This window comes from Sycon ciliatum, chromosome 6, assembly GCF_964019385.1.
Source record: "Sycon ciliatum chromosome 6, ocSycCili1.1, whole genome shotgun sequence".
In the NCBI taxonomy this organism is placed as follows: domain Eukaryota; kingdom Metazoa; phylum Porifera; class Calcarea; order Leucosolenida; family Sycettidae; genus Sycon; species Sycon ciliatum.
This window is the reverse complement of record NC_088648.1, coordinates 28,926,946-28,949,662: the sequence shown is the minus strand read 5'-3', so window position 1 is coordinate 28,949,662 and position 22,717 is coordinate 28,926,946. Positions and strand designations below refer to the sequence as shown.

The 22,717-nt window shown below is 47.1% G+C and overlaps 1 long non-coding RNA gene across 1 annotated transcript in view; it reads right to left on the bottom strand.

The window, feature by feature from the left end:
- The window catches only part of LOC135818937 (uncharacterized), a 44,177-nt gene extending 27,816 nt beyond the window's left edge, over nt 1-16,361 (bottom strand). The window contains exon 1 of the long non-coding RNA XR_010553829.1: nt 16,163-16,361. This is a non-coding gene — a long non-coding RNA (uncharacterized LOC135818937). The remainder of the gene's footprint in view (nt 1-16,162) is intronic.
- Between the last annotated feature and the right edge of the window lie 6,356 nt (nt 16,362-22,717).

The following is a 22,717-nucleotide window of genomic DNA, read 5'->3' as shown; positions in this document are numbered from 1 at the left end:
CGGTGTCCGGAGAAGCACATTTCCATCGAACAAGCCTTGGTACTATGCTGTTCACCATCGTCAGAGGCGGCTTCGGGATCGCCTCTTCACCAAGGTCAAACGTCTCGGATCTACAGATAGTTGGATAGCGTATAGACTCTCACGTAACTGTCTTACTTCCTTGCTCCGGAAGGCGAAACGCCATTATCACGAGAGGATGGCGAGAGACATGGCTCAGCATCATGGAACTCGTACATGGTGGTGCAAAGCAAAGATCCTTTGTAATGTGAATCGCCCGTCTCCGGTTATCCCTGACCTCTACCATGACAACCAAGCCTACCCAGCCACGAGTAATACGGAAAAGACGAATCTCCTAGCCAAAGTGTTTGCGAGCTACAGCCAGGCGCCACTGCTAACACCTGACCTGCACTCAGCTGGTATTTTAACACCCACGTCCACTGTGAAGTTCTCCATACAACCATTGTCTGTGCAGTCCGTATTTGACACGCTATCCAGACTTCCCATTCAACGTAAAACCGCTGGACTGCTGAACAATCGCATCCTCCGTGAAACAGCTGAGGTCACGTCACAGTCTCTTTCCGCCCTTTTCAACCGCTGCTTGCTGTCCAGTACTCAGCCCAGGGAGTGGAAATCTGCCGTTGTTGTACCTGTGTTCAAGGGAAAAGGTAATCCTTCTCACCCAGTCAATTACCGTCCTATATCGCTGTTAAATGCAGTTGCCAAATTGTATGAGTCTATGATTAGCCGTCAGTTTTACTCGTTTGTTGAGAGCCATAAAATTATCAGTTCCAGCCAGTTTGGCTTTTGTCGAAAGAGGTCAACAGTTGACCAATTGGTACAGCTTACCTCAATTGTTTCGCGTGCATTTGACTCTAAGTCTTCTTGTGACCAGCTGTTCCTTGATTTTTCTAAGGCCTTTGACAGAGTTAGTCATCATTTAGTTATTCAATCTATTTCAGGTTGGTGTTCTCTTTCTGCCTGTTCTTGGGTGAAGGACTTCATCAGTGATCGTAGTATTTGCGTTCGCATTGGCCAAACTCTTTCTGACCCTTTGCCCATCACCGCTGGCGTACCCCAAGGTTGCCATCTCGACCCGCTTCTTTTTAACCTGTGCATCAACTCCTCTCCTGATGCCCCTGCTTCTAGTACCCTATCCCTTTTTGCTGATGACTCTAAATTAATTCTTGTTTCTCCAGCAAACACCTGACTTCCTATCCATCATGCATTGCTCCAGACTGACATTGATAAGTGTTGTCAATGGTCATCAGCTACTGCCATGACGTTTAACACCAGTAAATGCGTCCACCTACCCTTTCAAAAATATGCATTAGCCCCCGGCCCGTCATCCCCTTGACAATGAACGGTGTGCCTATTCAGAAAGGTGATAGCCACTGTCATCTCGGCGTGACTATCACTCCTTCACTAAATTTTTCTGACCATATAAAATCTATCACCCATAAGTTTCGCAGTCGTGTTTTTCTGTTGCGCCATATGGCCCATTTCCTTTCTGCTTCAACCGTGAATTTGCTCTACAAGTGTTACGTACGACCACTGTTAGAATACGCAGTCCCTGTCTGGTCATTCACCGTATCCCATTCAGATTCGCTTACGTTAGACCGACTGCAAGCCGTTGCTGCTCGTTCTTATCTGCTTTGTAAGACCCGGCACCCTCTTGAGTGGAAAACCCCGAAGCAGATTCTTAATCGTACTTGTGACTGGTCATCCCTGAAGTGGAGTCGTCAGATTATGTCCTTGCTGTATTTTCATCATGTCTTTTACCAGTTTCCGTCTTTGCTAATTCGTTTCAAATTCAATGTATCCCTTAGTTGTCGTCACCCGGCCTCTATAGTTTTACCTCGTTCTGGCGCCCATTTCCTTAAATCCCCTCTCTTCAATTTATCTGTGGAATGGAACAAACTTCCAGAACACATCCACTGCGTTTAGTCCTCTGTCAATTTTCGCATTGCTCTAAAGGCTCTTTACTCTCAGCATAGATATTCTCTGACTGGAATTCCGAACTTTTCCGTTTGAGAAATTTGTTTTCCTTGAAATTAATCCTTGCTGGGTTTTTTCATCTAAATGTCCCGCTATTATCTGCAGAGTTGATTTCTTCCCTCGTCGATTTCTTTCCTGCTTTTATACCTCGATATTTAGGTACTTGTTTCCCTCCTTCCCATGCTTCATCTTCCACTCTCCTCTCCCCATTTCCCCATTTTTCTTGCGATATTTATGTGGGAGACTTCCGTGATAAGCATCCATTTGCTTTTGGAGAATCCTTTTAAATAAATACAATACAATACAATACAATATGCATTGTGGCCAGCCGTCTTTGATTGTACTGAACGGTACGGTACAGGTACGGGATAGGTACGGTCGAGGGTGATACGACACCATCTACCGCCTTGATGACGGCAAAAAAAGATTAGGGATGTTATAAATTTTTTGATTCTCCAATTTTGGCATTACCTGGGATTCGAACCTGCACTATCGCCCTACATGCATTCCCCCATTCACTTCGCATTCATGCTCATCCTTCCAAGTTGCTTCACGGTATGAAAGCCCTATTCGAATAGGGTGGCCAGCTGTATGTGGCCAGCTGTGTTTGATGGACATATACGGGATAGCGCCAGGTGTGACACAAACACACAAACAAACACAAACAAACACCAAATTATAGCTGTGTGGACCCTGGCTAGCGCCAGACGTTACTGAAGTAACGTCTTCTGCATAGCTATGGGAATTAAAGCCGTGTGGACCCTGGCTAGCGCCAGACGTTACTAAAGTAACGTCTTCTGAATAGCTAGGGGAATAAAAGTCGATGTCACGCAATTACACAGGATACTTTGTAAAGGGACATACAGTCTGGAAGAAGAGTTTGGTGCAATTTAGGCGATATTTGGGCGAATTGTGTGTTGCTCCCTACGTGGGAGCTTGCGCTGTTCCCGCCAATTTGAAATCTCACTGACTAACTCACCAGTCACGACTACCATCCAGAGCACATGAGAGGTCCATCGAACCTTCCACTCTGCAAACCTGCGAGAAAGCACCACTCTCTCCTAAATACACAGTGTGTCAAGGAATTCAGCCCCCCGGCCTTCAGTGGAGTTGGAGTGGCCTGAGGAAAATTGTGCCTGAAGACCACCACTTGTATAGTGATCTCCAGAGACCAAACGTCACCAGGGAAAAAAACTTCCAGGGACGTTCCGTCTCGAGCGCGACAAACACATCATGAACAACAGATAGGAGCGTCAGTCCGTGTCGCTCATGGAAGTGTTCATCAATCGCTGAGACCCGTTGGCCATTCACAACGTTGTTTTCTCCAAACCATCTAAGGGTCTATTCACACTACAACAAAAACCGCGTACAAGTTACTTTTCCTTGTAAGTTGTCATGGAGAATCGTGGGAAACGGCGCGAACGTGAAAAAGTCGCTTGAACGTAATCAGCAACTTCCGAACCCCGATACAAAGTCACTTTTTACTTTCAAGTAGCTTTACCAGGTTTCGGAAGTAGCTAGTTGTTGAAGTATTTGTTTAAGTATATTGAGAAAATGCCGAGGGTTGTGTTCTGTGAAGAGCTGGAAGGAAAGCTCATTGAGCTGTGGGCTGCAGAACAGAGAGCGAGGAATGGAACGATGAAAAAGTGGTCGGTGAAGGAGAAGGAGATTGCAGTTAAGTTAAATTTATTCCCGTAGCTATGCAGAAGACGTTACTTAAGTTACGTATGGCGCTAGCCAGGGTCCACACAGCTTAATTTTTATTTTATGTTTTTACTATTATACACAACCCCAACTCGTAAAATAAATAATTATGTGGACAAAACAAACAGCTACTGAGCAGGGGCTGCACTGGGCAGTAGTGATGGTGAGGTACCAGGGGCTTCACCGACAAAAGGTCTCGGCTTCAATGCCACAAGCATGCACCAGGAAAAAGAACCAGAAATGTAAAGCAAAGCTAGATCTCGCTATGGGGAAGTACAATGGGTAAAAGTACCGGTAGGTGTTTAGAAAAATATAAACAAGATGAAAAGTGATTGTTTATTATCAGTGTTTAGACTGATGTACAATGGACATGTCAACTTCCTCAACCAAAACTTATGAACGTTCTTAATAGATCTGATACGAAACTCGCACAAAGACTGAAGTGTAAAGAAAATAAGCTAAAAAACAGAACAATAATAAGGCACCATTTTGATAATCCAGGGGAGGGCCCACGCCTGGTAAAAGAATAAACAGAGGAAAGTAAAGAATCATAACAAGTTTTTCCATGTATGCAAAACACAGCGGAGCACTCTGAGCAAGGCCAGGTACGCGGATTAGCGGGTCCGGCAAGCAACGAGCTCGAAAAATTACAGGGAATCTGTTGCCCAGTACCAGTTGCTGTCTCTCAGGTGTCGGTAGACCTTTTTCTTGAATGACTGAAAACGTGTTTTGTGTGGGCGCTGCGACAGCAGCCTGTCAGGAAGGGAGTTCCATGCGCCAATACAGCAGTACGGGAACGACTGCTTCACGACGGATGGAGCTGAGACAGGGAGCGTGTATGACAGTTGATAGGCGTGGCTAGTGGCATTATTGTGCTGGTTTCTGGTTCTGGGGTTGGCTGGAGAAACGCGATGCGGTGGCAATACAGCAAATAGGTTGGGGCAAGAGAGTGAGTGAGGGTAGCGTTTATTCTCTGCTCGTAGATTTTCGCCTTTTGGATAGCCCAGTCGGCATCAGGCCGGTCTGGAGGTACCGGTAGGGTCTTAGCAGCGGTTGTAGTGGTCAAGTGCTATAGGTAGCAGTAGTAGTGTGGTGCCCGTAGTCGTAGTCCTAAAAAATTTTGAAATGGGCGAGCTGACAGGCGAGCCGACAAATCTGCTCTGCTCTCTGCCTGGTATTGAGCAAAATGTGGTTAGCTTGCTGCAGACTTTGACAACTTTTGTCAGCGAGTCTAGAGACCGGGAGAGGTGCCTCCTACGACGCTTAGATGAGCTCTCTGCACAAATCGTGGAGTTGAAGGCGGAGGTTCGTGTCTCCCTTGAAAAGAAGTCCGCCATTACAGCCGTGGATTCCTCCTCGGAGCTGCCCGGCAGTACCCATACTCTCAACAGCCAGCGTACACGCCGTACCCGTACCAAAGGCAAAGGCAACCATGAAAGCAAGCAGCAGCAGCAGGATCTGCAGGATCAGGAAACAACTGGAGCGCACGTGGAGGCCGTATCCCGTAGCGGCACTTTCGAAAAAGTGATCGAGGACAGTGGGCCCTCAGGCACGGAGTGCTCGGACGCAGATGACTTTCAGCAGCATGGAGGATGTCGATCCGGACACATGCCAGCCAAGCCTGTGCCCAACGCAACCCCTACATTGGACTTGGAGGCCATCCAGGATGATTCTTGGCAGTTGGTGGCTCAAGAGCCTCACCGCAAGAAGCGAGTAGTTGTCTTTATTGGCAATCTTAGTTCCCAGTGCGATGACCAACGGCTCAGCGAGTTCATCACAACACGCTCCACCGCAGTACACCAGACAGTTGCAGTTCATAATTGCAGTGTCCGTGAAAACAAGAAGGGAATGACGACAGGAAGAGTAACTGTTGATGCTGATGCCCTCTCCACAGTCACCTCTGTAAACTTTTGGCCTAGACCACTGTACGCGAGGGAGTGGACATTCCATGAAAAACGTCATGGGCCAGTGCCAGGAAAGGGAAATGGACAGTCTGTGCTGTCGAAGAAGTCAGGCAAGGACTCGGCCACTCACAGCTCCGACCTGACACCATTGCCTCCCGACCGCAAGCGGCGGCATGGGGATTCACCTGACTCCGGCAGCCCACTGCTGAAGAAACTGGACGAAGACCACCAGCAGCAAGAGTCTGCGGGCACCAACAACTGAATGCAGACAGCCAGTAATCATGAAGCTCCTCCTGACCAATGCAGGCGGGCTGCTGTCCAAATACGGAGAGTTTCAGCACACCCTGTTGCTCTCAGGAGCGGATATTGCCATAGGGACTGAGACGAAACTAACAGTGAATAAATGCTCTCACAGTGCATCTATGATCCCGGAATACTGTGGCCCGATTCGCCAAGACCGAACAGAACACGGAGGTGGCATTGGAGTCTCGATCAAAGCCGGCATCGCGTACCAGCATCTGGATCAGTACCAGTCTGCTGAATTCGAAACAGCCTGGCTCACCGTTGGCCAGTGCAACAGCAAAACTGTCATAGGTGCAGCCTATCGCCCTGGTTCCTGCGCTGACAACGATCTGCCTCTACTCGAGCACTTAGACCAAAACATAGATAGCATGCGGCAGCATGGTAAGCATATGATTCTGGCTGGAGATTTTAATGTTCACAGCACGTCCTGGCTTGGCAGCTCTCGAACGACAATCGCAGGGGAGTTCTTAGAAGAAATCAGTGCAACACACTGTCTTGTCCACCACGTGACCCAGCCAACCCGTGGGCCAAACACATTGGATCTCGTCTTGTCCGACTTTCCTGGCACTGTCCACACAGCAGTATCATGTCCCATCGGGCGCTCTGACCACTGTGTAGTATTGTCCAACTTTCAGGAAATCACTCTTGTACTGGAGCGGCCAACAAGCAGGAAAGTATGGCGTTATGGCCAAGCAGACTGGGGCAGGCTGAGGGCACATTTCCGCAGCTTTGACTGGGCTGCTTTTGTCTGCGATGTCCCCGAACTTGCATGTGAACAACTCACAATTGTAATTCTTGATGGAATGGACACGTTTATACCATCTAAGTAAGACCCTGACAGTACGGACGACAGACCCTTGTTGGTGGACACCTGAGTGCAGCACTGTAGTTCAAGCAAAGACTCGTGCATGGAAACGGTGGCGTCAGCACCCCAATGATGGAGATTTGCGAGCTTCATTCATCGACCTAGTGGCATGAACAGCTGCTATTTTGCTGCGCGCCCAATCATCACATAATGCTCGTGTCAAAGCTAAGCTCAGCTCAGGCTCACTTAACGACAAGCAATGATGGTCTAACATGAAGAGAGCTGCTGGGATGGAGCGTGCCTCTGAGATACCTCTGCTGAAGAACACCGATGGCACAGAGTATCCAACTCGCCAAGCCAAGGCCAATTGCCTCGCCAGGTACTACTCCCAGAAGTGTAGCCTTGCAGATGATGACATCTCTCCAGACGATCTGCCAGAAATGCAGCATTTGGACCGCCATGGTCTTGACCGCAGCCATTTCCGGCTTGCTGTTGTACGCCGCCGTCTAGCCAAGCTTAATACATCGAAGGCAACAGGACCTGACAATATTCCAGCAAGAGTCCTAGCTCAGTGCTTCAGTGAGCTTGCAGAACCAGTCACCAAACTGTTCTCACTCTGCTTTCGCCACGGTGTTCAACCTTCCAAATGGAAGCTGGCCCATGTGGTTCCAGTATTCAAGAAGAGCCCCGGTTCGGATCCCACGAATTACCGGCCAGTCTCACTACTATCCATCCTGTCAAAAGTAATGGATAGTATAGTAAACAAGCAGCTCGTGAATTATCTGGAGCGTTTCAATATTCTGCCCGACAGTCAATATGGCTTTCGGCAAGGAAGAGGCACGTGCGACATCCTCACTGCTTTGCAGACTGAGTGGGTCAAGACTGTCAGCGATGGAGGGTACGCTCACATGGTGGCGGTGGACATAGCAGAAGCATTTGATCGGGTATCACACTCTGGACTGATTTTCAAAGCCAAGAACGTTGGCATTGGTGGCTGCCTGCTGCACTGGCTGCAGGATTACCTCCTGAACCGCAAACTATCAGTCCTGGTCCACGGCGACTCATCCTCTCCGGCGCCCATAACAGCAGGTGTGCCCCAAGGCAGTATCCTTGGCCCGACACTTTTCCTCTTGTATGTGTCTGACCTGGATCAGTGCCTGTCTCCCGAGACGCGACTAAGTTCCTTTGCAGACGACACAACCCTCTACAGCCTCATCCGCACGCAGGACAATATGCATGACATGACTGCCGCCTTGCAATCCAGCCTCAAGCGTCTTGAAGAGTGGGAAGAACGCTGGCGCATCAGATTCGAGCCCTCTAAATCGCAACAGCTGCTGATGACTACGAAAGCCACACACCCTGCTGTCCCTGACATCAAGTTTGGAGGTATCGCGGTTCCGGAAGCCAACACCATCAAGCTTCTTGGAGTGACATTTGACGCCAAGCTGTCATTCCGGGATCACTTGCACTCAATTGCGACACGTGGCTGCCAGAGGCTGGGTGTTCTCCGTCGGGCTTGCCGGGTGTTAGATTACCATGGCCGGCTTTGTGCGTACAAGGGATTTGTGCGACCCATCCTCGAATATGCTCCCCTTGTGTGGATGGGAGCTGCATCCAGCCACCTCGCCCGACTCGACCGTGTACAGAAACGTGCAATGGCCATTATTGGCCCTGGTGCCCTTCTCCAAAGCCTGTGCCACCGCCGGATTGTATCTGGGCTGGTATACCTGTACAAGCTCCAATGCATCCCAGGACCACCCCAGCTCACCGCCATGACCCCCCTCCAGCCAACCTTGTAGAAGCCCGGCGCACCCGGAGTCAACCCCCACCTGGCCAGCAGCACCATGTGCAGCTGCAGCAAGTCCTGGACAGGCGAGCACCTGCCTATGCTTCTCCTTCCCGTTTTCTGTAGTGTCAATATGGAACAGCTTGCCGAGCGAAATTGTAAGGGCTCCACTCAGCTTGAAGCGGCTCCACACGTTCAAAGAAGATGTCCATAAGTACCTCACGCACCTACTCTGGCTGATGGCTACCGACTTCTACGGATGAACTCTTGACTGTGGCACGGGTCATGTTCCTTAGTTCGGCTATGCTGATGATATTGGGCTTCATTTACCTTTTATTATTTAATTTTTTACCATTAATGTATTATTTAGTTTGTCTTGTTTGTTATGATTTCTTGGTTTAGTTATAATTTAAATTATTATTTCGTGCAGCTTTAGCGCTATGTGGTTTATTATTTTCCTTTTTCTTAATTTCGTATTTAGCGCTTTTGGGCGTCATTATTTTCTTCTCATTATTTCGCACCAAGTTATTATTTTGTGGTATTCTCTAGCTTCTGTTTGTTTGCAGTTGTTCTTGTGCACCCCCCCCCCCCCCAAACACACATTTTTCGATGCCTAGTTGCAACGCTGACGCCGAGATCTCTGGCCGGTTGAGTTGCTCCCAGCATATCAGCACGTCGTCCCTACATCCCCTATGTTTTGTCCTTTTCCTCGTTTCTTTTTGTTCTCCACCTGATTTCCAGTAGGGCTGTGTCAATAGTAAAAAATAAAAATAAAAAAAAAGTAGCTGAGGAGGACCAGTAATGTGCAATTTGTACATGCACAAGAGAGCAGCAACAGTCCGGCGGACAGCCAGACTGGGGGGAATTACACCAGGGCCAATGATGCGCATTGCGAGGCGTTGAACATTATCCAGACGTTGGGTGTGGCTGGCTGGCGCGCCCATCCACACAAGCGGGGCATACTCCATCAGGGGCCTCACGAATGCCTTGTAGACAGTCGTTCGCCCAGCTGGCGTTAGAATGTGGGCCGCTCGTCGGAGAAAGCCGAGGCGCTGCTGGGCGCGGATGGTCACGGTCCTGAGGTGACTAGCGAAGGACAAATTTTGGAGTCAAATCGAACGCCAAGCAGTGATATGCTGGTTTCCTCCGGTACAGGGGTACCACCAAACAGGATTTGGGGCAGGTCTAGGTCAGTGCGTCGGAGGGTAGCAGTCATAGCCTGTGACTTGGTGGGCTTGAAAGACACTTTCCATCGGCAACCCCACTCATGCAGGCGGTTTGTATTGCTATATTGACTGCGAGAATTCGTGCCACCCCACCTGGGCCAACGATGTCCACCCAGGCGTTATGAAGCGCCTGTAGTGCGTCTGCCGTGCCGAGACCTCAACGGAACCCAAACTGGTGGGAAGTGAGGAGCTGCTGGCGCTCAAGATGGTTCATCAGTTGGCGATTGACAATAGTTTCCATTACTTTGGACATTATGCATAAAAACGATACTGGGCGGTAGTTCTTCAGAACAGAGCGCGACGACCGTTTGTGGATCGGTACCGCGTTAGCTGTCTTCCAAGATTCTGGTTGAACTCCGCACCTGAAACAGAGAGCGAATAGCTGGGGCAAAGGCTTCGCAAGTTTTTTGGCACACTCTTTCAGGACCCGGGCTGAAATGCCGTCAGGGTCAGTCGCCTTTGATATGTCGAGTCGCGCTAGCAGACGGTAGACTGTGGCGGGGCGAAAATGAACGGCTGCGAGTGCCGGTGCTCCGGTTGCAACAAGGTCAGGTAAGTCGTCAGAAGTAAGATCTTGGCCAGTGACACTGCACTTCTTGGAGAAGAAGGTGCCAAGGGCCTCCGATTTCTCATGGCTTGTTGCCAACTCCCGTCCGCCCGCATCAACAATGAGAGGAATGTCCGTGTTACGTCCGTCCCCACTAGCATACTTTAACTTGGTCCACCATTATTTGTCCTTGAGTGAGCCCGTGGACAGGCTGTGACGGATACTGGCCTCTTTAGCTTCCTGGGATCGCCTTAGGATGTTGACGGCTGTTGGAACGGAGCGGAGGAAAGCTTGTTTTAGTGAAAGATCGTTCGGGTGTTTTCTCCAGGAACGCCAACGTTTGTCCTTTTCCCTCATAGCAGCTGTACATTCCGGTGTCTACCATTTTGGATCACTCGACCTCGTGGTAAGTTCCTTAGATTGGACAAACCTGGCTATTGCGCCTCGGATAGTGGTGGTTACCCGCTCACAGGAGGTGTCCGGGTCATCAGTTATGATGTCGTGCCATGGAGAGTTGCGAAGGAAAGCTCGGAGGCGATGCCAGTCTGCGCTCTTGTACCGCCAGACAGTTCGCTTTGCTGCAGGTTCGTGGCAAGGTAATACGCCTACGAAGTCGGATAGAACGATAACGTGGTCAGACCGCCCAAGAGGGGGTGTGGCGGTTGTCAATACTGGGGAGTTGAAGGTAGGCATCACGAGGTCAAGGGTATTGTCGCAACGAGTAGGAGTCTGAACATCCTGCGTAAGAAGTTGCGCGGCACAAGTGTCCTCAAGTGCTTCGCCTGCCGGTGTGGTCTTAGAGCTGTTAAACCAGGCACGGTTGTGAACGCTAAAGTCCCCAGCAAGAATGAGACTAGCGCCGTGTTGACGGGTAAAAATAAAGGGTATTTTCGAGATGATGGATAAGTGAGAGGTCACCGGGCCCGCAAGAACCCGGCTGGTAGACACCTCCCAGGACACTCTTGTGCCCGGCGCTGAGCTGGATGGATACCCACAAGACTTCATGCTGGGGGGCAGCCAGTTGATCCATGATCAAGGCTGGGAGAGTAGATCGCACCCAGATTATTATTATTATTATTATTAGACACAATCTCATAGCATGTGACAAGCATAGCTAATGCAGGGACAGAATCCCCTGAGACAAGGGCGTTGAGCCAGCCACGGCAATAGTAAGCTAGGAAAACAAAGCAAATATGAATTAAAGCAGAAAATGAATGGAAAATTACAAAGAAAAACGAATAACGGAAGTGAGCACTATCAAAATTCGTGCAACACCCAGGTATTCGAGAATGTTCTTCGTTGATAATTATTGCGTCTAGTTCAGTTGTGATAGTAGATCTTTAAACTGACCAATAGAAGAACAAGTTTTCAGATCGTATGGTAATGATAAACAATGAGAGTGGCCGGAAAACAAAGGGGACTTTAGATACTGGGCTGACTTAACAAGAGGCAGGATGAGCGCGTTACGGGTTGAGCTTGTCGAAAACCAATTGTACTTCATCATGTGTGAAGGGGTTTTATGAAGAAATATTTTATGAACCAGTGTACAGAGATGGTGCTTATGACGAACGGAGACAGAAGAAGTGTGTGCAAGTCGATAAAGGGCGTCCGAAGGAAAATATCGATCCTTGCTGTAAAGTATTTTAAGTATAAATCTATGGTGGACTTCTAATTGGTTCAGAGTTGTGTCAGAAATGCCACACCAAGCGGTATCGCAATAGACGAATATAGGGAGAATATAGCACTGATAAAATAATAGTTTACACTGGATGGGCAAATGAGTGCAATGTGGTTGTAGTACCCCTAATGCTGAACTGGTTCGCTTGCATACATAGTTGACATGTGCAGCCCAAGAGAGTTTGCAGTCAAACATCACACCTAGATGTTTGTGCTGAGTAACAACACGGATAGGCATAGTCGAGTCAGGGAAGTATAATGGTTGATCAGGAGGGGATGAAGAAATATACATGGCTTCTGTCTTGTCTAAATTGGGCTGGAGTTTCCACGTTTGCATCCACATGACAGTGCTGTTGATGCGATGCTGCATGGTAAGGAGTAATTGTGCAGGGAGGAATCAGAACAGATAAGGCCAGTGTCATCCGCATACAAACCAACATCGGGGACAACTGAAGGTAGGTCATTAACGTAAAGCAAGAATAACAAAGGACCCAGAATGGAACCTTGGGGCACTCCAGACGTTACAGTCAGGGGATCAGACAAGAAATAGAACAAGCGAACAGCCTGAGAACGAGCAGACAGATACGAGGATATCCAATGCAAGGCAGCATCCTCCACCCGGAAGGTGACCTCCAACTTGGCAAGTAGGCCACGATGCCAATCGGTGTCGAATGCTTTAGCCAAGTCGAAAAACACCATTCCCACGTGCTCCCCACAGTTCCTCTTTGTCGCTATGTCTTGGACAAGTCGAGTCACCTGGTATTGAGTGGAGTCACCACGGCAGAATCCCGACTGAGCTGGTGAGAGAGCCGGAGCGATGTGCAGGTAGAGGGAATCGAATACAATACGCTCACAAAGTTTAGAAACTGTGCGCAGCAGAAAGATGTGGCGGTAGTTTGCCGGGCAAGCACGGGAGCCTTTATTCTTGTAAAGCGGTGTCACGATGGCGGATTTCCAATCCTGTGGGAATGTACCAGTTCGAAATGACATATTAAAAATAATGGCGAGAGGATAGGCTATTGATGGTGCAAGAGACTGCAGCACTTCATTCGGGATCCCATCTGAGCCGGGAGACTTTCCACATTTCAGGCGCTTCAGATATTTCCGAACTTGAAAGGTAGTGACAGTGATTGTACGGAACGGAACAGATATGAAAGGCGACTGGGACAAAGGGGGAATGCGCCACGAAGGATCATCAGGTAGCCCAAATGAGGTGAACTGAGTGTTCAGAACATCAGCTATGCTCTTGGGGGACGTGGCGACCGTACCGTCGGATGCTATCATCGTTTGGGGCATGACACGGCCGGAAGTGTGCCGCTGTGCTCGCACACACTGAAAGAGTGTAGGTCGATTCGGTGAAGTTAGTGATGCTTGGATGGAGCGAATATATTGGCGATGTGCTTGCCGAGACAGGTGCTTTACAGCATTCCTTTGTCGGTTATAAGCTGCATGATTTACTGCTGTCGGATATGTTTTGTACACACTATATAGATCACGCTTGCGTTTTACAGCAGACCTGAGCTCAGCAGTAACCCATAGTGGAGATTGCATGCGGGGTCGTGGAGATGTCACAGTGTGGGTGGCTCCGAATGAAGTGAGGTGCCGACGGAAGGCGGACTGGAGCTCACAATCAAAGTGATGAAGTGCGTCATTAACATCAGTGTACGAGACGTAGGTCACAGGAAACTCCGGAAGAGAGATCCCGTTGACTCCAGAACGCCCGTGATCGGCAGAGTCAGCACCGGTCCCAGGACACGTCAGGCCAGACATCCCGTCAACTCCAAAATAGTTATTTTTCTCTAATTTCGTCCACTTTTGGTTTGCTTTCTTTTCGTTTTCAAAACTCAAATCGGCCAAAGTTTAATGACGGTGAAGAGTTTCGTTTTGAGATTGGCCAAAGTTTCTCATCAGCCAACATTAATTTTATTGATTTACATTGATTTACAGTATAAGGAGATAAAAGGAAAAGAAAGAGCAAACCAAAAGTGGATGAAATTAAAGAAAAATAACAATCCGCAGTAAATTCTGCAAGTACTTTTGCCTAACTCATATTCAAACTGATTGAACCGTGTTTGCAATACAATGATGTGGCCAATCAACGGAAAAAACATTTCCATCAGTTCTAATAACATGTACGAGGAGCTAGGCAAAGAAGCGTAAGAGCAAAGCGTAGGGCCCTGAGCTTCCAAGCTCTCTCGTTCGGCGGCTTAGTGTGTGGCGATAAATTTCAGAATGAGATCACAGTGCCGATTGTTCACAACAAGCTGCGACCTCTTTCATCTTCGATTGTCTATAACTGGAGTCATTCTCCACTCGAATCAACAAACAGGGAGACATAGGTAGGAACAACACGATAAAGCCTCCACGAACCAATTTCCGAGTCGATGATTTCTCTTTCAGATCAATGTGGAACTCTCTGAGATAAAATTTTAAATATGAAGGGAAATTCCCGCGGGCGCTCCTCAAAAGTCACGTTTCGCGCCGGTGGTTCTTGCGAGTGTAGATGCAAGTGCACTTGCACGCCACTTGAAAGAGGACGCTACTACTTGGTCCGCGTCAGCAATATTGCCGGCTATCTTTCGACAATTTGAACTTAGACTTTGGACATGAACGCGTGCACTTGTAGTGATAAAACTTGGTACGATGGACGGTAAGGTATAGAATGACAACTAGCTGTAAGGAATTTATTATCCAAGGAAGGGTTCCTACTTTTTTCGGTCCTCTTCGTCGCTGCTCTCGACGCTGGTGACAAATATTTTTGCTCGGGTTCGACTCTCTTGCTTTTGCAAGCTCATCTCTCTTCCTCTCCGCTGCCTGGCTATTTTCTAAACAGAAGTCGATCGTGATGGTCGCCTTCTCTATAGGACTTCGCGTGGGCAGTACGACAGCCTGTGTGGTTCAAATCAGACGCCGTTCTTTGCAAGATTTATTTTGAACGACGACGACGACGCGTACAGTACTTGCAAATCTCCACGACGCACTGGATACTCCGAGCGTGGAGTTGGAGGTAAGGGAGCTGAGATCTCAGCTTGACGAGCGATGCCTGAGGTGAGCGATCTCGGCCGTTCAGCAAAATGGAGCTGATTCCGAGTAGCCGATTACTTTCTTGTGGCTTGCGCTGCTCTTGCCTGCACAGCGTAACAAGATAATCTATTTTTGATTCGGCGCTGTATCAATCAGAATCGACCACCCGTCGCTCTCGAAATCCACTCGAACTGTAGCTAGACCTTTCAGGTACTAGTAAACTAACTTACTAACGAAAATTGGGATGAAATGGGATGCCAAGTGAGCTTTGGCGACATATAAACAAAGCTGAAAGATAAGCGACAATATCGCTGACGCGGACCAAGTACGTTTCACACCTGTAGTGTGGATAGGGCCTAATTCCCACGCCCGTGCCGGGGACAACCATGAACAAGAGGTTGGTGCGACTTCGGCGTTATTTCGGGTGTTGTGCGAAGCGATTACAAGAATGGCGAACGAACCTCGTCTCTAGCTTCAATTTAAGAAAATCTAGGGCGAGTCTTGGTTTGAAAGTTTGACAAAGTCTGGCTTCTGGCAGCCAACGATCACTGGGCTAAACATTTCACAAACCACTTTTGGTCCAAAAATCGTCCGGGATCGGTCGCGGGGCAAATCGCAAGATTTTAGCACTGTCTACTTTTGCTGGGGGTCCCTTGCGATATTTTACAGTATGATTCTGTTACGATTGCACTGGTTCACATAATCGTAATGCGCCGGGAGAGGGTGCAAGAGGCCCACTCCCGTTCACTCCCGGCGTGTACCTGCGATACGGGAGGCAACCCTGACATGTTCTGTACCTTGCTGGCAAAGACTTCTGGCCACTTGTTGAAAGTGACACTACTTGATAGAATGCGTGTGTATGCGAAGTGTACGGCGAGAACGTGTGCCGCGCAGCGCGATAGTGCGGCTTCCAACCTAGGTTATGTGTTGAAAAAAAGGAAAACAAATTGAAAAAATGAAATGACTGACCTTGAAAGCTCAGGGCCCTACGCTATGTATTTTGCCTAGCTTATCATGCATGTTATTCGATTTGTTGGAAACGTTTTTGCTACAAAGATGTAGTCGATCAGTATTAATAACATGCATAATGAGCTACGCGAAAAGCAAAGCTTAATGCCCTGAGCTGTTGAGCTCTCCGGCAGTTTCTGTAAACACTCTACTTGCATATATGCACAATGTACATGTACATACCTGTTGATTCAGCAGTAGACGAATTCCTTCAGTGCTAGCGACGAAGTTTGACAGAGTTGGCTTTTGGCAATAGACTACGAAACTCGATAAAAACTTTTTTCACGTCTTAATCATACTCGCAATGAATGTTGCAGTCAGTCGAACGTCGCTTGCCAATGGACGAATTTCATCCATTACCACCCTATTTTACGGTGAATATACACTACCTCCGCCAGCGGGAGTAACGTGAATACTGGACTATGCACACGTGAATGATGCAGTCGCTAAGGCCGTTGTAAAATTTGCCATCATGGAGAAACGGAAGCCAATATCAACACATAGTGTCACCCAGCTGCTGGACACCTGTCAAATTTTCATTCACATGCGATGGGAACTTTTTTTTAGTCATACCTACCTCTCAAGGTTATCTGATTTTGTGAGCTTTGTGATCCGTGAAAATTACTAATCTGTCTTCTGGATAAAGTGAGGCACCCACAAGCCAGGAAAACATGTAGTTGAGAGTTCGACAAGGTTCTTCTGTATCATGTTGACTGTAAGAGTGAACTTTGAAGGTGGCCAGAAGCTTCTTAAACTGTTACTCTATTCTTTCATCAATTAACTTTAGCTTCATACATACACATCGGGTCGAGTATATTGATGTAGAGCAGACCTGTGGATTTTTGAAATACTTTGTAGTCTTCGAACCTTTTTAATCTTTCAGAATATTGCTACTTTCACAAAATTAATACCATTAAGAACTCAGGTGGTGAGCAAAGGAAAGAACTGTAAAATGGAAATTGTGGGCACAAGTTGTACGATCGAGTCCACCAACTAAACCAGATTTTGAACAGTCAGACGTCACCAAATTATTATTTTTGCTACTTGATCCTGCAACCTACCCCCCCCCCCCTTCGATGCCAGGTTGCAACGCTAATGTCAAAAACTCTGGTCGGTCAAGTTGCTCCCTGTACATCGGCACGTCGGCCCTTCATCCCCTATGTCTTGCTTTGTGTTTGTCACTTTATATGGCTGTGTTCCCAGTAAGACTAAAAAACAAAGAACAATTCAAATGCACATTTATATGCAGGCGCTAGAGACATAAATAATCGATTTTCTCGAAATTGTAAATTCAGTGGGATTCCTTCACCCCTTCACCCCTTGATTTCGACCTCTTTCGGACTGGCCGATGTCGGCATTGACTACAGTTGCAGTCAACCTTCGCAGAAAAATAATTGCATACATGTTGAGTGTAGAAAACATCCACTCCCAGCGACTCCACGGCGAAAATTGCTTATTTGGCGAAAATGTCGGCGGTTCCTTCAAAACCACTTTTTTCGTGGACTTGTTCGGCTTACCAAAATGGAAATCTCCTACTCATGCAGCGAACATTCTCAATAAGGTTCCCTCCAAACAAATACATCTGTAGCGAGCCACAGTCTCTCTCGGAGGCAAATGCACACGGGTCTCAGTGAACACACTGTAACTGGCAATTGAAATGTAACTATAACTGACAATGAAATTAACTGACAATGAAATTAACTGCCAATGAAATTAACTGGCTACTTAATTAACTGACAGGCAATAAAAGAATCGTTAGCAGCAGCTTTTATGCCCAAGTGAACTCCGTACACTAATGTACGGGGATACGCTAACATACGGGGATACAGTAACGTACCGGAACATACTATACGCTAAACACTATACGCTATACGCTGTGAAGTCACCAGCGTGACACCGCTACACATCAATACTGCGGGGATAGCTTGGCTGCTGTGATAACGGAACATGGTATACGAGCACCAGTGGAACGACATCAGTCTTGTTTTGTGATTCTACTCATGATAGTTCAACCATGCTTATTTTGACAGCTGGCGAATGCGGCCAACTCTTTTCCACACTTACAACATCAACTTGCGTGCCACTGGACAATGTATTCCAGAAATACATTCATGTCAGTCAAATAAATGCCTCAGGTGACTATGTGGCACCAGCTGACATTTGCCAGCTGGGAAGCTGCGTAAGCCCTGGATCACACTAAGGCTGCGTTTACACGACAACGATTGAAAACGATTTGCGTTTACACGACAACGAAGTAGAACCTAAACGGAACGAAGTCGTTGCGTTTACTACTATCGTTTACACGACAACGCCCAAAAACGGTACCTTAACGGAACGAAATGGAAACGCACTTCAAAGTGTTTTGAAACGTTTTCAAAACGTTTTCGTTCTCGTGTAAACGGTGAAAACAGTGAAAACGATTGGAAACGGAGCGCGGTCATGGAAACCATTCCGCGCGGGACTATATTTCGCGAGAAATACCTGACCTTTGCGACCACCAGCACGTACCAACTCAAACTAACGTGTTACTTCCCGCCCTTGTGCCAAGCCAGCACGTGCTAACTCAAGCCTGATCGCCCGTTTTCCGTTTTCGTGTGAACGGTTCAAAACGATTTGCCGTTCTCGTGTAAACGGTTTGAAAACGATTCGAGGCCAGCCCGTTTTCGTTCCGTTTCGTAAACGCAGCCTAAGGTCGATCCAGCTATTCAAACGAGAAAGCACTTCACAACTCAGGTGGGCAGGAATAGTAGTAGAATGCGGTTGCGCAGGCTTGTTTTTGTTTCTGAACATTCAAGCCATACCGACGCGGATCTCGTGGATAAGATAGTATTAATATTAGCAATCGGTTACTTACTCACTGCCATGAAAATGATGCAGAAGGTGTTATGCCCGACTTTCAGACGAGGCTGACTGTCAACCGTTTCTTATAGGGCTGAATTCCGCCACAGGTCGTAACAGAGGGTGAAAGGTGAAGCAGTTAACGACGTGAGCACTTGTAAAACACCAGAGCAGTGGACATTAGGAACTGATAGAGATACTGTATCAAGTTCAATCAATTCTTGTTCGGCTCCATGCCTTTACGGTCGCCTTGTTTAGACAGTATCTATATACCATTTCAGTTTTTTTTGGTTTCTCTCCAATGACAAGAGATCCCAAGGCTCTTCGTCTACAGCGTATGTTGTAGGAGCGGTAGTTTGAGGCAAAGGAAAGGGACAGAATCGGTTATAATTCACAAGTATAGTCTCACCCTTCTTCATTTTACTTTAGCACTATATTGATTCTCGTAACACATTATTGAATGGATACTTAACCATTGTTCTGCATGAACATTCTTCAGCCACGACATTCCATTGATGAATGTGACATGAAAATATCGATAAAAAATTAATGGTGTCAATGTTGTGGGGCGATGAAATCAGAATTTGTTCTCTTTATTGCTATCTTAAAATCTCACGCAGAGTAAGTACATCGCTCCTGCCCTTGTACAGTGTACTAGTTGAGCACTCTCCTGCGGGGTGATTTGTGTTATGCTGAGCTCACTAAATTTCGATTTGAGCACTCTGGCAAGCTACGTTGGAGAAAAATCATTGCTTTCAGGTTTCGACTCGCTTTCTATGTGCTGCGAGGACGAGTCCACAAGGGACGACATAGTTCTGTTCTCAGATTCTGGAACAACTTGATTATTGGTTGAGAGTGCGTGTGTATATGAATGTTGGTGCACGTGTGTTTCTTCATGTTGTCGACCACACTTTCCCTTTCACGCGTTATCACCTCAGCTATGCCAGTTTTGTATGTGGAAACCTTTATAATAGCATTATTTTTAATCATTCAACATCTACCTTCAGTGATGAGTTATGTATTAGCGAAACAGCTGTCTGAGGGAGTTTATCAATATCGTCTATGGAAGTGTCCTCGCAATGGTGATGGTTGTGTGCAGGAGGGTCTAGTCGGCAAAAGAGCGCAGTGTAATGGTGGAGGTGACTCAACGTTTTCTTTAATGGCCGAGAGCTCTGTCGCACCGTGTAATGACCTGTCGTAGGGCTATTTTATTCGCCAAAGCATTTGGAAGTAGGACTAGTCTTGGCTCCAAGTTACTATAATAACCTAAAGGTTCCCGTGCATCTAGTGTCTGCTTACTAGTATCAAAGCAGAGTGCTGTCTATACTGGTTACCCAAGGAAGTGTAGCGTGTGCATAGGTAACTGTCTTGGCTGTTTAATGCTGCTGTACTCCTTGTTGTGTATTCCAGGTGTCATTAGTGGTCGATTCACATGGCCTGGCCGGTTGTGTGGATTGAACAGTTATCTGGCGCTAATCTTGATGTGTCTCATTCAGATCATGTTCGCTGCTGTTGCTATAATACACGCAAAGGAAAAATCTGCTGGCAGCCGTCTGGTCAGGATGTTGCGCAGCAGTTTACTACTACTAGTACCATGCTGTTCACGAATTTTTGAAAGTGGCTTCATGCGCATACATGTTCGTGGACGTGGAGCAATATCTGCCCATGCTTTCATCACAAAGGCCATAGTGGCTAATATGAAGTGTTGCTGGTTCCATTGACGCGCGCACGCAACCTAATGACAGGTGCTTGACAGAGTCTCAAACCACACGCACGTTCTAGTACCAAGTTCACAATCATAATCACTGTACAAAATTAGAAAGCGGAGCTACATTATGCTTCCCTCTGTGAACTACATGGATAATGCTAACCCATATGGAGCTTTGCTCTGGACTGTCCACTTCCCTGACAATGCTTGGTGGTCACGTAGGGCACACAGCGCTCCCTGATCTCTCTTTGCAGTCATTCATAAAATGTAAACCACATAAAATTATAGGCTACAACACCCCATGACTTCCGTGACACGAGAATAATTTTAATACCTACAACATACTGCAGAATATAGCACACCTTGTGTAGTAAATCCCTCATACTGAGAGTAGAGAGGGCTCTCAAATTCATGAGATCAGGGTGTAGAACATAGCACAGTACAAAAGCAACGCGTCACGGGTATCACGGCACCCTGACACTCCGCGGGCACTGGATTAATCTTACTGTAACTAGAAGAGCTCGGTGGGGCGATTTTAACCCTCTTTCCTTGTTTTAGGGTACAAATTGACCCCAGGAGTTTTTTTGGTATCATATTCTTGGTTTAGTCTCGTAATAGCTTCCCGAAAAATTTCGGTTTTCTTAAAAAAACTAGATATCAAGGAAAGGACTCGGATGGAGAGCCATGGATTAATTCACACAAAAGAGGAGGGACCAAGGAAATGCAAGTTACGCTAAACTACCTACTTATTCCACTAACACCACCAGTTACTAAACAATCAGCTCATGCGATAACATTGCACGATACTGACCGACCGTACTGACGTTCTACAACTAACTGGGTAACAGCTCTAGGACATCTTGGATGCGCACGTCAACAGTCTTCCAACTGACTTGGAAGGTTCTAATGTATAGCGTGACTTGTGGTTCTATGGTGCTTTCTCTTTTGTATAAACTAGATATCCGTGATAATAATAATTCTTGAATGGTCTAAGTTGTATTACGGAAATCAGGTGTAGGTTCCGTTAGGACCCCAGGAAGAACACCACATCGAAGACTGGTAAAGAAGTTCAATTTTTTGATCACCTATGGTTGGACTCTCCTCGATTTAATATGACATGGATGTTTTAGGGAGTAAATCAGAACTATGAAATCATCCTGCACAACAACAGCACAAAAACTACGATTTAGAATCACGACAAATTGTGTTCAAAATACTTCATCAAGCGAAAGCCGCAATGGTGCGTCATGGGGCGATTTCATGTCAATCATAAAATGCTTAAGGCAACCACCACGGACCGAGGTGCAGCCATCTTGCTCATCTGCGAGGATATCCAAAAGAAAGGAAAGTGGCGCCGCAAAGCAGCAGGAGGCAAGGATGTGAATATCGTGCTGATCGTGGACAAGCCACTCGTTGGTCGATTACTCCTCCGTATTCGAAGCCTCTTTTTTTGGGGCAAAAGAAACCCAATGATTGAAAATGCAATACAAATGTAATGCAAACCAGAAATCCAGAAAACGACAAAAGGTAACCCAAAAGAAAAGGAAAAGATATGTGATTAACACTATGTATGTGTTGTACTTGTATCACCACTCCAAAACTACAGCAGCACTTAATACAGATTGAAATACATCTAAAATCGTAAAACTAAGACAAACAACACGTCACATATACCCCACCACAACCGCCAACTCTCGGAGTGCATTGACTGGACAGTGGTAAGCCGAGCGGGAGCCGCGGATGCACATTATGGCAGCTCTTAGCAGAGCAAATGCTAACTGAGTCCGGATATACCACATAATTTCTCCGTATTTCTTGTTGTCGTTGGTAGCCAGAATACCGCACAAACGCTTGAAGAATCGGTTGGTTTCTGGCGACGTACATCCGGTGGTGATTCCCAAGGGGAACCAGGTTGATGATTCCGTCTCCGCATCTAGGGCTGTTTCAAAGGATAGCACAAGGCCAGTGTGGATAGACGAAAACGTCTTCCACCAAAAGTCCTGAATCGTGTGCCGTCCATGGGCTTTTAGGTGTAAGTTTTCTCCAAGATCTCGCGGAGGCCCCCCAGCTCAGGGATGACATGGTCGTGTTGTTATATCTGCTCCCACTGTCTCTCCAAATTAACAAGCCAGTACCCCCACCTAGCGCCACAGTTCGTTCCAGAAGAAATGGCCTAAACTCAGTAACAGCCT